Source organism: Chrysochloris asiatica, unplaced genomic scaffold, assembly GCF_000296735.1.
Source record: "Chrysochloris asiatica unplaced genomic scaffold, ChrAsi1.0 scaffold00304, whole genome shotgun sequence".
Taxonomy (NCBI): Eukaryota; Metazoa; Chordata; class Mammalia; order Afrosoricida; family Chrysochloridae; genus Chrysochloris; species Chrysochloris asiatica.
In genome coordinates, this window is record NW_006408822.1 from 2313016 (window position 1) to 2324255 (window position 11240).

The following is an 11240-nucleotide window of genomic DNA, read 5'->3' on the forward strand; positions in this document are numbered from 1 at the left end:
TTAGAAACACCACCATTTAATGTTCAAGGAAATTATATTTAAAATCAAAGAAGGTAAAGGGATCTAAACGGAAATAAATGGACCCCCGTGAAAAGGTGAAGTCATAGATGTACAGTGTAATATTGAGTCCTGGTGTGCAGCCATAGGATGAGTACTGGACTGCTAACTGCTAGGTCAGTGCTTCAAATCCACCAGCTGCTCTTTGGAAACTCAAAAAGGATCACTATAAGTCAGAGAACTGGCTTGATGGCACTTAACAAGAACAACAAATATTGACAGCAGCCATTAAAAATACTGTGTAAGGAGATAGATCCAAAACTACAACCAAAAATCAAGGTAGAATAAAAGAAACGTGCAAGTAAATCACAGGAAGGCAATAAACAACCAGAGGAAACAAACAGAAAAAAAGTATTATAGGCTTGTTGTTAAGGGCCATCAAGTCGGTTCCAACTCATAGCAATCCTATATAGGGTTTCCCAGGAGTAGCTGGTGGGTTTGAACTGCCAACCTTGTGGTTTGAAATCCAGTGCTGATCCTACAGTGTCACACCAGGAAACCATTATAGGCTTGTTGTTATTGTTGCTGTTGTTAAGTGCAGTCCAATAGGTTCTGACCCATAGCAACCCTGTATAGGTTGTCCACAGAGCAGCTCATGAACTTGAACAGCCGACCTTGCAGTTCAAACTGACTTTGGAGTTCAGCACATTAACCACAGTGCTGTGCTTAGGCACTAATATTTCAATAATGATCTTAAATGTAAATGGTCTTAAACATACCAATCAAAAGACAACAGTTGGTCAAGTGGATTAAAAAATACCATAAAAACAGGATCCAAATATATACTGCTTATAAGAAACTTGGTGTCCTGATGTGGCACTGTAGGATCAGCACAGTAGGATCAGGACTGCTAGCCACAAGGTTGGAGGTTCAAACCTACTAGCTGATCCTTGGAAACCCTATATAGGGTCGCTCTGAGTAGGAACTGACTCGATGGCACTTAACAACATAAGCAACTTACTTCAAATTCAACACAAGAGTGTTTATAAACACTAAGTTTCAGGGCAAAGAAAATTAGTAGAGACAAAGAGAAAATTACTACACTGTGAGAAAAGAATCAGTCCATGAGGGAGACATAATGATCCTAAATGTACACACCAAACAGCAGTGCCTGAAAATATATGAAGCAAAAAATTGGGTTGGGGTGGTGGAGAGGAATTGAGCTGAAAGGAGACTCAGATAAATGCACACTTACAGTTGGGAACTTTGATAGAAGTCAGCAAACAAGAGAAAGACTAGACAAAAAATCATCAAGGACACAGAAAATCTGGATTGCAAAGCAAAATCCAGGCTTCCGGCCTCTCTTTCATCTAGGTGTGGTCATGTGACACTGTTCTTGCCAGTGGAAAGCTGCTTGGGTTGGTAGTGGGAGTACGGTTCTGAAAAAGCCTTTGCTTTCCTGATAAAAAGAGACAAACCTAGCTGGCAGTGTTTTTGTCTCCTCTTTATCCCCTTTTCCATTTCTTCTGTAATACCCAAAACAAAGGCTAATCCACTGTGGCCATGAGAGCAAACACCAGTTTACAAAGGAAGAAAGGAGAGAAAGGGCAAACAGGTCTGGGTCCCAGTAGGCCCTATTCAGCAGGTAGCTGAACACGGAAACTAAACCCACACCCACTGCCATCAAGTTCATTCCAACTCATAGCAGCCCTGTATAGGGGTTCAAAGGCTGTAAATGTTTACAGAGGCAGGAAGCGTCATCTTTCTACCAAGGAGCAGCTGGTGGGTTTGAGCTACCAACCTTGCAGTTAGCAGTCCAGTGCTTATCCAACAGTGCCTGGTGGTGGTTATGTGCCGTGGAGTTGGTCCCGACGCATAGCAACCCTGTACAGGGTTTCCGAGGCTATAAATCTTTACGGGAGCAGAAAGCCTCATCTTTCTCCTGTAGAACAGCTGGTAGTTTCGAAGTGCTGACCTTGAGGTTCACAGCCCACAGTGCCTGGAAACGACTTAATTCATCTATCTTGTCATATGAGGAAAATGAATCCCTGCTTTGTTAAAGTACCTTAGATGGTATTCTGTTGCTTGCAACTGTACACAGTCCTTACTGACAAAACAGTCTGATTTCCAAAGGACAGACATCTGGTCCTAAGCCAAGAAGTGTATCATGGCCAATATGGATGGATTGGTTTCCTGGGTCCCTTATTTTGCTTTCTTCCCCTTTGGTAACTCTCCAGCCTTGCAAGGCCTCTACCCAATTTCATGCTCATGTGGGAACAATCTCATCCCTTTGTAGGTCAAGACCCAAAAGGCTCAGTTTAAAACTTCTTAACTCCCCTCAGCTATATCAGTGTCCTGTGTGGGAACACACATCAGTCACACACTGGCAAAGCTGTGTGTTGACCTCAACTCCCCTCCAAAGGGAAATAGTCAAACCCAGCAAGAGCACAGGATAATGCAGTAATTATACAAAACCCACAAATTACATACAATCAGACCAGCAAACAACAATAGCAGGAAGGATGTTTTCTCACAGAGCCCTTCAGCTGCCAGAGGACAGCACTCAGTCCCACCTGAGACTTCCATGTAAACATCCCAGCTCCATCAGGGTGTGGTTTAAAGTTCCCAGGCCACCCTCAACATCCTCTTTCAAATATGTTCTAATTTCTCTAACTCTGCTTCAATTGTGCTACCAGGAGACAAGAAAAAGCTGGTCCATTTGCTAATCTGCTTGATATGAACTTGACTATCACACTGGAACTAGGTAGGTGTCAAAAACTGCCACCTTGTAGCCCTGATCTGAAGGGAAGTCAACAGATATGGCATTTTGCTAAAAGCAGTCAAAATCTTTGTAACGCCTACCAAAGGACTGGCTGGTGTTGTTAAGGGCCATTGACTTGGTTCTGACTCATAGGGACCCTGTATACGGTTTCTGAGGAATGGCTGGTGGGTTTGAACTGCCGACCTAACAGTCAGCTGTCCAGTCCTTATCCTACAGTTCCACAGCAGGACTATCCCAACATGGGGTGTTTGTGACCCACTACAGGTGGGGTTGTTGTTGTTGTTGTTGTTGTTGTTAAGTGTCGAGTCGATTCCAACCCATAGCTATCCTGTATAGGGTTTCCAAGGAGCAGTTTGGAACTTCGTAGTCTGATGCAATAGCACACAGCGTCACACCAGGACTCCAAAGCCAGGGTGGGGAACCTTTTCTCTGCTAAAATTTATAACATCACAGGACATACAAAATTATCAACTCAAAAATTAGCCTGCTGTATTAGGTCAAGCATTTAATCAATTCATCCATAATGTAATGGACTCCAGGTGTGGCGCTGTAGGATCAGCACTGGACTTCGAATCACAAGGTCAGCAGTTCAAACCCCCCACCTGCTCCTTGGGAACCCTATACAGGGTCACTAAGAGTTGGGACCCACTCAATGGCATTCAACAACAACAACAGCTATGTGATGGCTGAAACTGTAGTTGCCTTGACAGAGCCAAACCAAATGATTTCACGGGCCTTATACAGTGGAGTCCGGGAGTCCTGGTGTGGTGCTGTGGGCTATAGTGTCAGACTGCAAAGTTGCTTGAACTGCAAGGTCAATGGTTCAAACTAACCAGCTGCTCCTTGGAAATCCTATACAGGGTCACTATGGGTGGGAATCGACTCCATGGCACTTAACAACAACAACATACAGTGGTGTCCTGGTGACAACATACAGTGGAGTCCTGGTGTGGTGCTGTGGTTTAATGCGCTAGACTGCAAAGTTGGTTTCAACTGCAAGCTCGGTGGTTCAAGTTCACCAGCCATTCCTTGGAAACCCTACACAGGGTTGTTATGAGTCAGAGCCGAGTTGACAGCACAATACAGCCTGTGGGCCAGATGCGCCTCAGCCCTGCACTAAAGGAACTGGATATTGTTGTTGTTGTAAAGTTTCGTAGAGTTGATTCTGACCCATAGCAACTCTGTAAGGGTTTCCGAGCAGCAGCTAGTGAGCTTAAATCGCCAACTTTGCAGTTCAAACGGCTTTGCAGTCTGACGTATTAACCCACAGTGCCATACTTGACTCCTAAAGGGACTGCATAGCTTACTAATAATGCAAATAAAGTACTTGACATCCATGGGGTGGAATTATGCAAGTACGGTCTATAGAACTCTAATGAGGTGATTGGTTAGGTTTGCCATTCTACTAGGCTTAAAATGAGCCATCCCAGAGATGGAGAGGGGGATCTCACGACCATCAAGAGAGAGTCAGGAGTGAAGTGAGATCTCTGTGCTGAATCTCCTGATCCAGGAGACAGAATTCTAACACCAGAAGCTGTGAGAAGAGGCAGAGAAGCAGCAGCAACAGAGGCAGCAGAACAGGCACAAGATAAAGGAGTAGGCTTCGTGATGCATAGGAAGAGGAAGCTGAGTGCCTTCCGGGCCAGGCTTACTGGCAGAGCTAAAAGAGCCTTGGAACACTTGTCCTAGCAGAGCAGAAGCCAAGGGAAGAGGGGTGTGGGCACTGCTGAGGAAAAGCTGTCCTAATCAAATAACTGAACTGTATCCTGAGTCAGTTCTAATCCTGAATTGTAGCGTGTTGCTTCCCCGATAAGCCCATAACTGTATTGACTGAGTCCTGTGCGGACATTTGTTGTTTCTTGTTGTTGTCAGGTGCCATCGAGTCATCACTGACTCATAGCTACCTTATGCACAGCAGAATGAAACACTGCCCGATCCTGGGCCAACCTCACTATCGTTGCCACGCTTGAGCCCATTGATGCTGCCACTTTGCTAATCCATCTCATTGGGTGGGGGTGCCTTCCTCTTTTTCTCTCACCCTCCACCCTACCAAACATGATATTCTTTTGTGACTGGTCCCTCCTAACAATATGTCCGAAGTATGGCCCAGCAGTACAGTGCCATGTGAGGGACAGATGGCGTCAGAATTCGTGAAAAGGTTGGATGGCAGAGCCGTGTCTAACTCTGTCTCATTGGAAACAGTCTTAGGCTGCCAATTTTGATTCTCCTTTCCCTTTTAAGGTTAGAAGTGGTCAGGAGCTGCTCCCATGCCACTGTTGCAACGCTAATGGAACTAAGAGGTTCACAGACAGAACTGGGCATCAGTTGATTTAGATTCTAGATCTAGCAATTTTGACCTTGGCAAATCACTATGATGGGAAACCTTAGCTAAAATATTCTTCTGGTCTCAGACCCTACCTCCACCATTACCACACCACAATCCCTCATGAAAAGCAGATGAATTGGCAAACTGTGGTCAGTGTCTGTTGTTGTTCATCTTAGCTTCTCAAATAGCACCATTCTCCCAGGCACCTAGGCCCCAAGCATTGGAGTCATTCTTGATTCCTTTTTCTCTCCCATGCCACATGGTACTCACTAGTAAAACTTAAAAGCTCAGTCTTCAGAATTCATCAAATCTAATTGCTTCTTACTACACCACCTGAATCCAAGCTAGCATCCTCACTCACTGGACTCTTTCAATAGCTGTCTAGCTGGTTTCAGCCTCCAATGGCTTTGCTTTCTAAAATCCATTCTGTACCATGTAGTCCTATCTGTCAAACCAGGGCACGCCTCTGTTCTCACCATCTCACTTAGAATCAAATCTAAGTCCTTTCCATAGTCTCAAAGTTCCTACTAACCAATTCTCCTTCTGCTAACTCCATCAATCCCTCCTTTTTCAATGATTCTGGGTTCCTAGTGGTTATGAGTCGGGTTACTAACCTTAAGGTAAGCAGTCTGAAACTACCACCTGTTGCACAAGAGAAAGATGAGGTTTTCTGCTCCTTTAAAGATTTATACCCTTGGAAACTCTATACAGGGTCGCTATGGGTCAGAACTGACTTGACAGCACTTAACAACAACCACCCCAGGGAGACAGCGTAGTGGTTACAAGTCAGGCTGCTAACCTCAAGGTCAGCATTTCGAAACTACCAGCAGTTTGTGGGAGAAAGATGAGCCTTTCTGCTCCCGTAAAGATTTACAGCCTTGGAAACCCTGTACAGGGTCGCTACGAGTCAGAACCAACTCCATGGCACACAGCCACCAGGGACTTCACATACACTATGCCCTCTGCACAGGAAATTCTTCCATCATTTATAACCCTCATTTCCTTCAGGACTCTGCTCAAATGTCACCTTCTCAGAAAGGCACTATATGTTCTTATTCTCTGTCTCCTCTCACTAGAATGGAAGTGATTTGTTGGCAGGATCCTCATTCCGTTCATTGCTCTCTCCCTAGTACCTAGTACAGTGCCTAGGAATGTACTGAATAAATAGATGGACAAATGAATACAGCTTGCTCAGTCTGTGTGAAGATTGTGCTGACTTGCTTGCAATTTCGACTGGAAAATAGAGAGAAACTTGTCCTAGAGTGTTCCAAAGGTTCCAAAGTGTTCCAAAGTCAGGGAGCTCACTCTGGCTGAACTCCAGGTAGGATGTCCCAAGCTGTGCCTATTCCAGTAGTTCTTCTTCCCCCAAAAAAACCTCCTGGGGGGCATCTACCAAACCCCAAAATGTCCACCAAAAACAAAACCCCACTACTGTCAAGTTGATTACAACCCAAATGACCTTGTGTTGTTTTAAGTGCCATTAAGTCAGTTTCGACTCATAGACACCCTAGTCCTACAGCACCACACCGTTCTAGTACATGCCCCCAAAGGCATAGTCATCTTCACAATCTTTTTCTTCTCTAAATTACCTCACACATAGTAGGGGCCCAGCAAATGCTTGTCTAATAAATGAATGAATCCATGCAGTAAACCCAAGTAACAGTCAATTTCACATTGGCCTGACTAACAGCAGCTGATGTTTATTGAACACTTGCCATGTGCCAGAAACTATATTAAGTCCCATTACCTCCCTTAACACTCAACTTCAGTGACCTGGTTTAGCATTCAGATTTGTCTCCTGAAGCCTTGGTGTCATTGAGTCACAGTCCAGATGCTAAGAGTGACGTCTGCTGCAGATCTGCATCTATTTCCATAATGAGGCCAGCAGCAGCATCATTTCTATAGCCTCTGCTAAGATAGGAGTCTGGCGTCATTTGACGTCAGGCCCTGTGCTCTCAGCTTCCCCAAGGATGAGCTGGCTTCCCTGATGCAATTTTCTCCTCTTTACTTGTGGATTACTTGGCACTACATTCCTGAGACATCAGGGCTAAATGAGAGTTTAGCATTACAGCCCTACCGCTTGGAAGGGCCGCATCTATCAGAATGATGTTGCCACATGATGTTCGGTTCTTTTTCCTGATTCTCTGCAGCCAGAGGAGTGCAGCCGCAGCTCTGGGTGATGCAGTCTTTTGCTGCTTCTGATCCTCTGGCAGTATTTAAGTTTTGCATTAGAGAGGTATTTAGGAATTATCTAATTCAGTGTTTTTTACTTTTCTGGAGGAATCTTATAGGTTCACTGCTGGTGTGGCACCGTAGGTCCGCAAGGTTGGTTTGACGCGCAAGGTCGGCCACTCAAACTCACCAGCCACTCCTTGGAAACCCCATACAAGGTTGCCAGTAGTACTTCACAACAACAAAAACAATTAGAATGCTGATGCTGGTAAAGAGAGCAGCCCAACATCTTTGGAGCACTTGGTAAGGTCTAGGTACTGCTGAATCCTTTATACGCCATGTCTCCTAGAATGCTCACAATAGCCCTGGCTGCTACTATCCTATTTCACAGATGAGAAAACTGAGGATCAAAGACTTATCCAAGGTCACATCGACTCACTGCCACCTAATCCAGTCCGACTCGAAATAACCCTATAGGGCAGAACAGAACCAGTCCTTAGGGTTTCCCAGATTGAAAATCTCTACAGGAGCAAAGAACCTCATCTTTCCCCTGTGGAGTAACTGGTGGATTTGAATCTTCGACCTGTGGTTAGCAGCCCAATGCCTAACCCACAGTACCACCAGGACTCCTTCATCCAAAGTCATACCAAAACCCAACCCAACCCACTGCTACTGAGGCAATTCTGACTCACAGAAACCCCATCGGACACAGTAGAACTGCCCTTCGGGTTTCCAAGGCTGCAAATCTTTATGGGAGCAGATAGCTTCATGGTTTTCCCTCGGAGCTGCTGGTGAGTTCAAACTGCTAACCTTCCAGTTAGCAGCCCGATTCCTAAACCACTACTCCACCAAAGCTCCTTATCTAAGGTCACACAAGCACTAAGAACCCCTCTGACTCTCAAAGACAATAGTTAAAATCTTCATTAAGACACTGCTTACTCTTTAACCTAGTAGATTTAACACATTGTTGTCGAGTCTCATTGCAACCCTGTAACACATAAAGAGGCTAAATTGAGGGGTCTCACCCTCTGGTGAGTTAAGGGAATTTCTAAAAAGAAAATGAGAAAGATGTGGCAATCTGCTTCTGTAAAAACTAAAGTATTGTAAACTCTATGGGCAGTTCTACTCTGTCTTAATAGTTAGAATTCACTTTATGGCAATTATTTTATTATTTGTTTTTTTCATTTTGTTTGTTGTTGTTGTTTTTAATTCATAAGCATAAGCATAACCCTGCAATCCAACTAGACTTGGAAGAGAATGAGGAAAATATGGAAACCAAAGAACTAGAGTGAGAGCAAAGATGGAAGAAAATTGCAAGTACACTGGGGGTACGGTCTTGTGTTGAAGATAATACATGCAATACAGATAAAACTTATTAGAGTTGCCCACAATCTACAGTTGTGATCTTCTTACTGGTCTTGCCATTCCTAGGCCCAAAACGCTTCATGGCCTCCACAATGGCCATGCCTTCTTTCACCTTGCCAAAGGCCACATTTGCCTTTGGCAAGGTGAAAGAAGGCATGTGCAGATAAACTGGGAACCATTTGTATTGAGCCCAGCATTTGCCATGAACAGGACTCCAGGGCCCGTCTGCTTCAGGATGAAATTCTCATCATCAAACTTCTCCCCATAGATGGCCTTGCCACCAGTGCCCTTATGGCATGTGAAGTCACCACCCTGGCCCAGAAACCCAGGAATAATCCTGTGGAAGAAGGAACCTTGATAACCAAATCCTTTTTCTCTGGTGTTGGGAGCTTGAAAGTTTTCTGCTGTCTTTGAATTTTACTTGGTAACAGCTTGAAGCAGATGTGGCCCAGGAATTCGCTATTGACAGCCACGTTGAAATACACGGTGGGATCTACCATGGTCGAACACAACAGTACCAGATAGAGATATGAATTCAGGCGGTAGTGTTCTCAAAGCTGCCTACAGCAGCGTTTTTATCATGTTTTATTTTGATGGGCCTAGCAAGTTCTAGGCACAAATATTCTTATAATCCACACAACAACCATGCTATTACCATCCCCATTTCTCAATAATGAAATTGAAGTTCAAGGACATCAAATAATCTGTCCAAGATAAACAACGTCAAAGAGAAAAAAGTACCAGACAATGTTCTGGGTACTGGAGACAATGATGATGTATAGTCAAAAAGGATTACAGTAAGAAAAGAGAACAAAAAGGGAAATGGCCATTGTACCAGGAGGGAGGGGACCATTACAAGGCAAAGAGAGCAATTAGAGCTAAGTCTGAGTTCTTATTCAGATGAGACAAAGAATGACAGTTTTCAAAGGAAAGTTAAGGGGGATGGGTGAGGGATTTACCAAGCTGCAATTAGGGCCATTTTTTCTTAAAATATTTTCTTATAATAAGGCCACGTGGATCCTGGAAGACTGAGGGGACAGGAAGTTAAGAGTTTGTAAACACTGCAGAAAGGTTGAGGGGATAAGGAAGAGAAAACAGTAACGTTGAATTAGTCAGTTGTCTAAAGTAACCAGTTGTCCAGAAAACGTAACAATGAGGAATTTCTTAACCAAAGGGCTAAGGTAAAATTCAACTCTGTCACCTACTAGCAACCAACATTTATGGAGTCCTTACCATGTGCCAGAAACATTTATTTCTCAAACTTTAAGTCCTATTACCTCATTATTGTTGTTGTCAAGTGCCATCGAACTAATTCCAATTCATAAGCAACCCTATATAGGGTTTTTCGAGGAGCAGTTGGTAGGTTTAAATTGCTGACCTGTGGATAGCCCTGTAATGATCCTACAGCCCCACACCAGGAGTCCATTACCTCATTAGTGAGCTGATCATTTTTATTGGTAATTTTTAATTGCCGGGTCATATAGTTTACTATGGCAGGAACAACAAACTCAAAAGGAATGGTGTCCAGCTCATCATCACAGAGAGCGTTTCAAGATCGATCTTGAAATACAGTGCTGTCCTTGTAGAATAATATCCAGACACCTATAAGGTGATGGTTGTTGGTTGCATGCCGTGGAGTCGATTCCGACTCGCAGTGATCCTGTATAGCGTTTCCAAGGTTGTAAATCTTTATAGGAGCAGGAAGTCTCCTCTTTCTCCTATGGAACAACTGGTAGATTTGAACCGCTGACCTTTCAGTTAGCAGCCCAACTCATAACCCACTAAGCTACCAAGGGTACCTCCAAGGAAGATCAGTACCACAATTATTCAGGGAATCCTCACTAACCACTAAAGCCAGTGATGATGAAATTGAAAATTCTTCCAACTTCCTCAGTCTGAAATTGATCAAGCATGTGATCAAAATGCTGGTTATGGGAAATGCAAAAGTTGTAAGCAAAGAGGAAGGATCAGTGGTTGAAAAACATGGCTTAGGTGATAAAAACAATGCTGGAGATAGAATTTTACAAGACCAATGACTTATTCATTGCAAATACCTTTTGTAAACCACATAACACAACTGACCTCTTCAAATGGAATATACAGGAATCAAATTGATTACATCTGTGGGAAGAGGTGATAGAGAAGCTCTATATCACCAGTCGAAAGATGGCCCAGGGCAGAGCCCACAGAATGAAAAAAAAAAAACTTTTGTAAGAACGCGTCAGACAAGGAACTAATTTCTAAAATATATAGGAAACTATAACACCTCTACAAGAAAAAGGCAAATAACCCAATTAAAAAATGGGCACAGAACATGAACAGACACTTTACCAAGGAAGACATTCAGTCAGCCAACAAACATATGAAGAAATGTTCACGAACACTAGCCATTGGTGGTGGTTATGTGCTGTGGAGTCGGAACCGACTCATAGCGGACCCCGTACAGGGTTTCCGAGGCTGTAAATCTTTACGGGAGCAGAGAGCCTCATCTTTCTCCCGCAGAACAGCTGGTAGTTTCGAACTGATGACCTTAAGGTTCTCAGCCCGATGATGCAAATCAAAACAACAATGAGATATCATCTTACACCAACAATAACA

At 43.8% G+C, this 11240-nt stretch overlaps 1 pseudogene; it reads right to left on the bottom strand.

Moving 5' to 3' along the window:
* Positions 1 to 8652: 8652 nt before the first annotated feature.
* Positions 8653 to 9142, bottom strand: LOC102812617 (annotated as a pseudogene).
* Positions 9143 to 11240: the final 2098 nt, after the last annotated feature.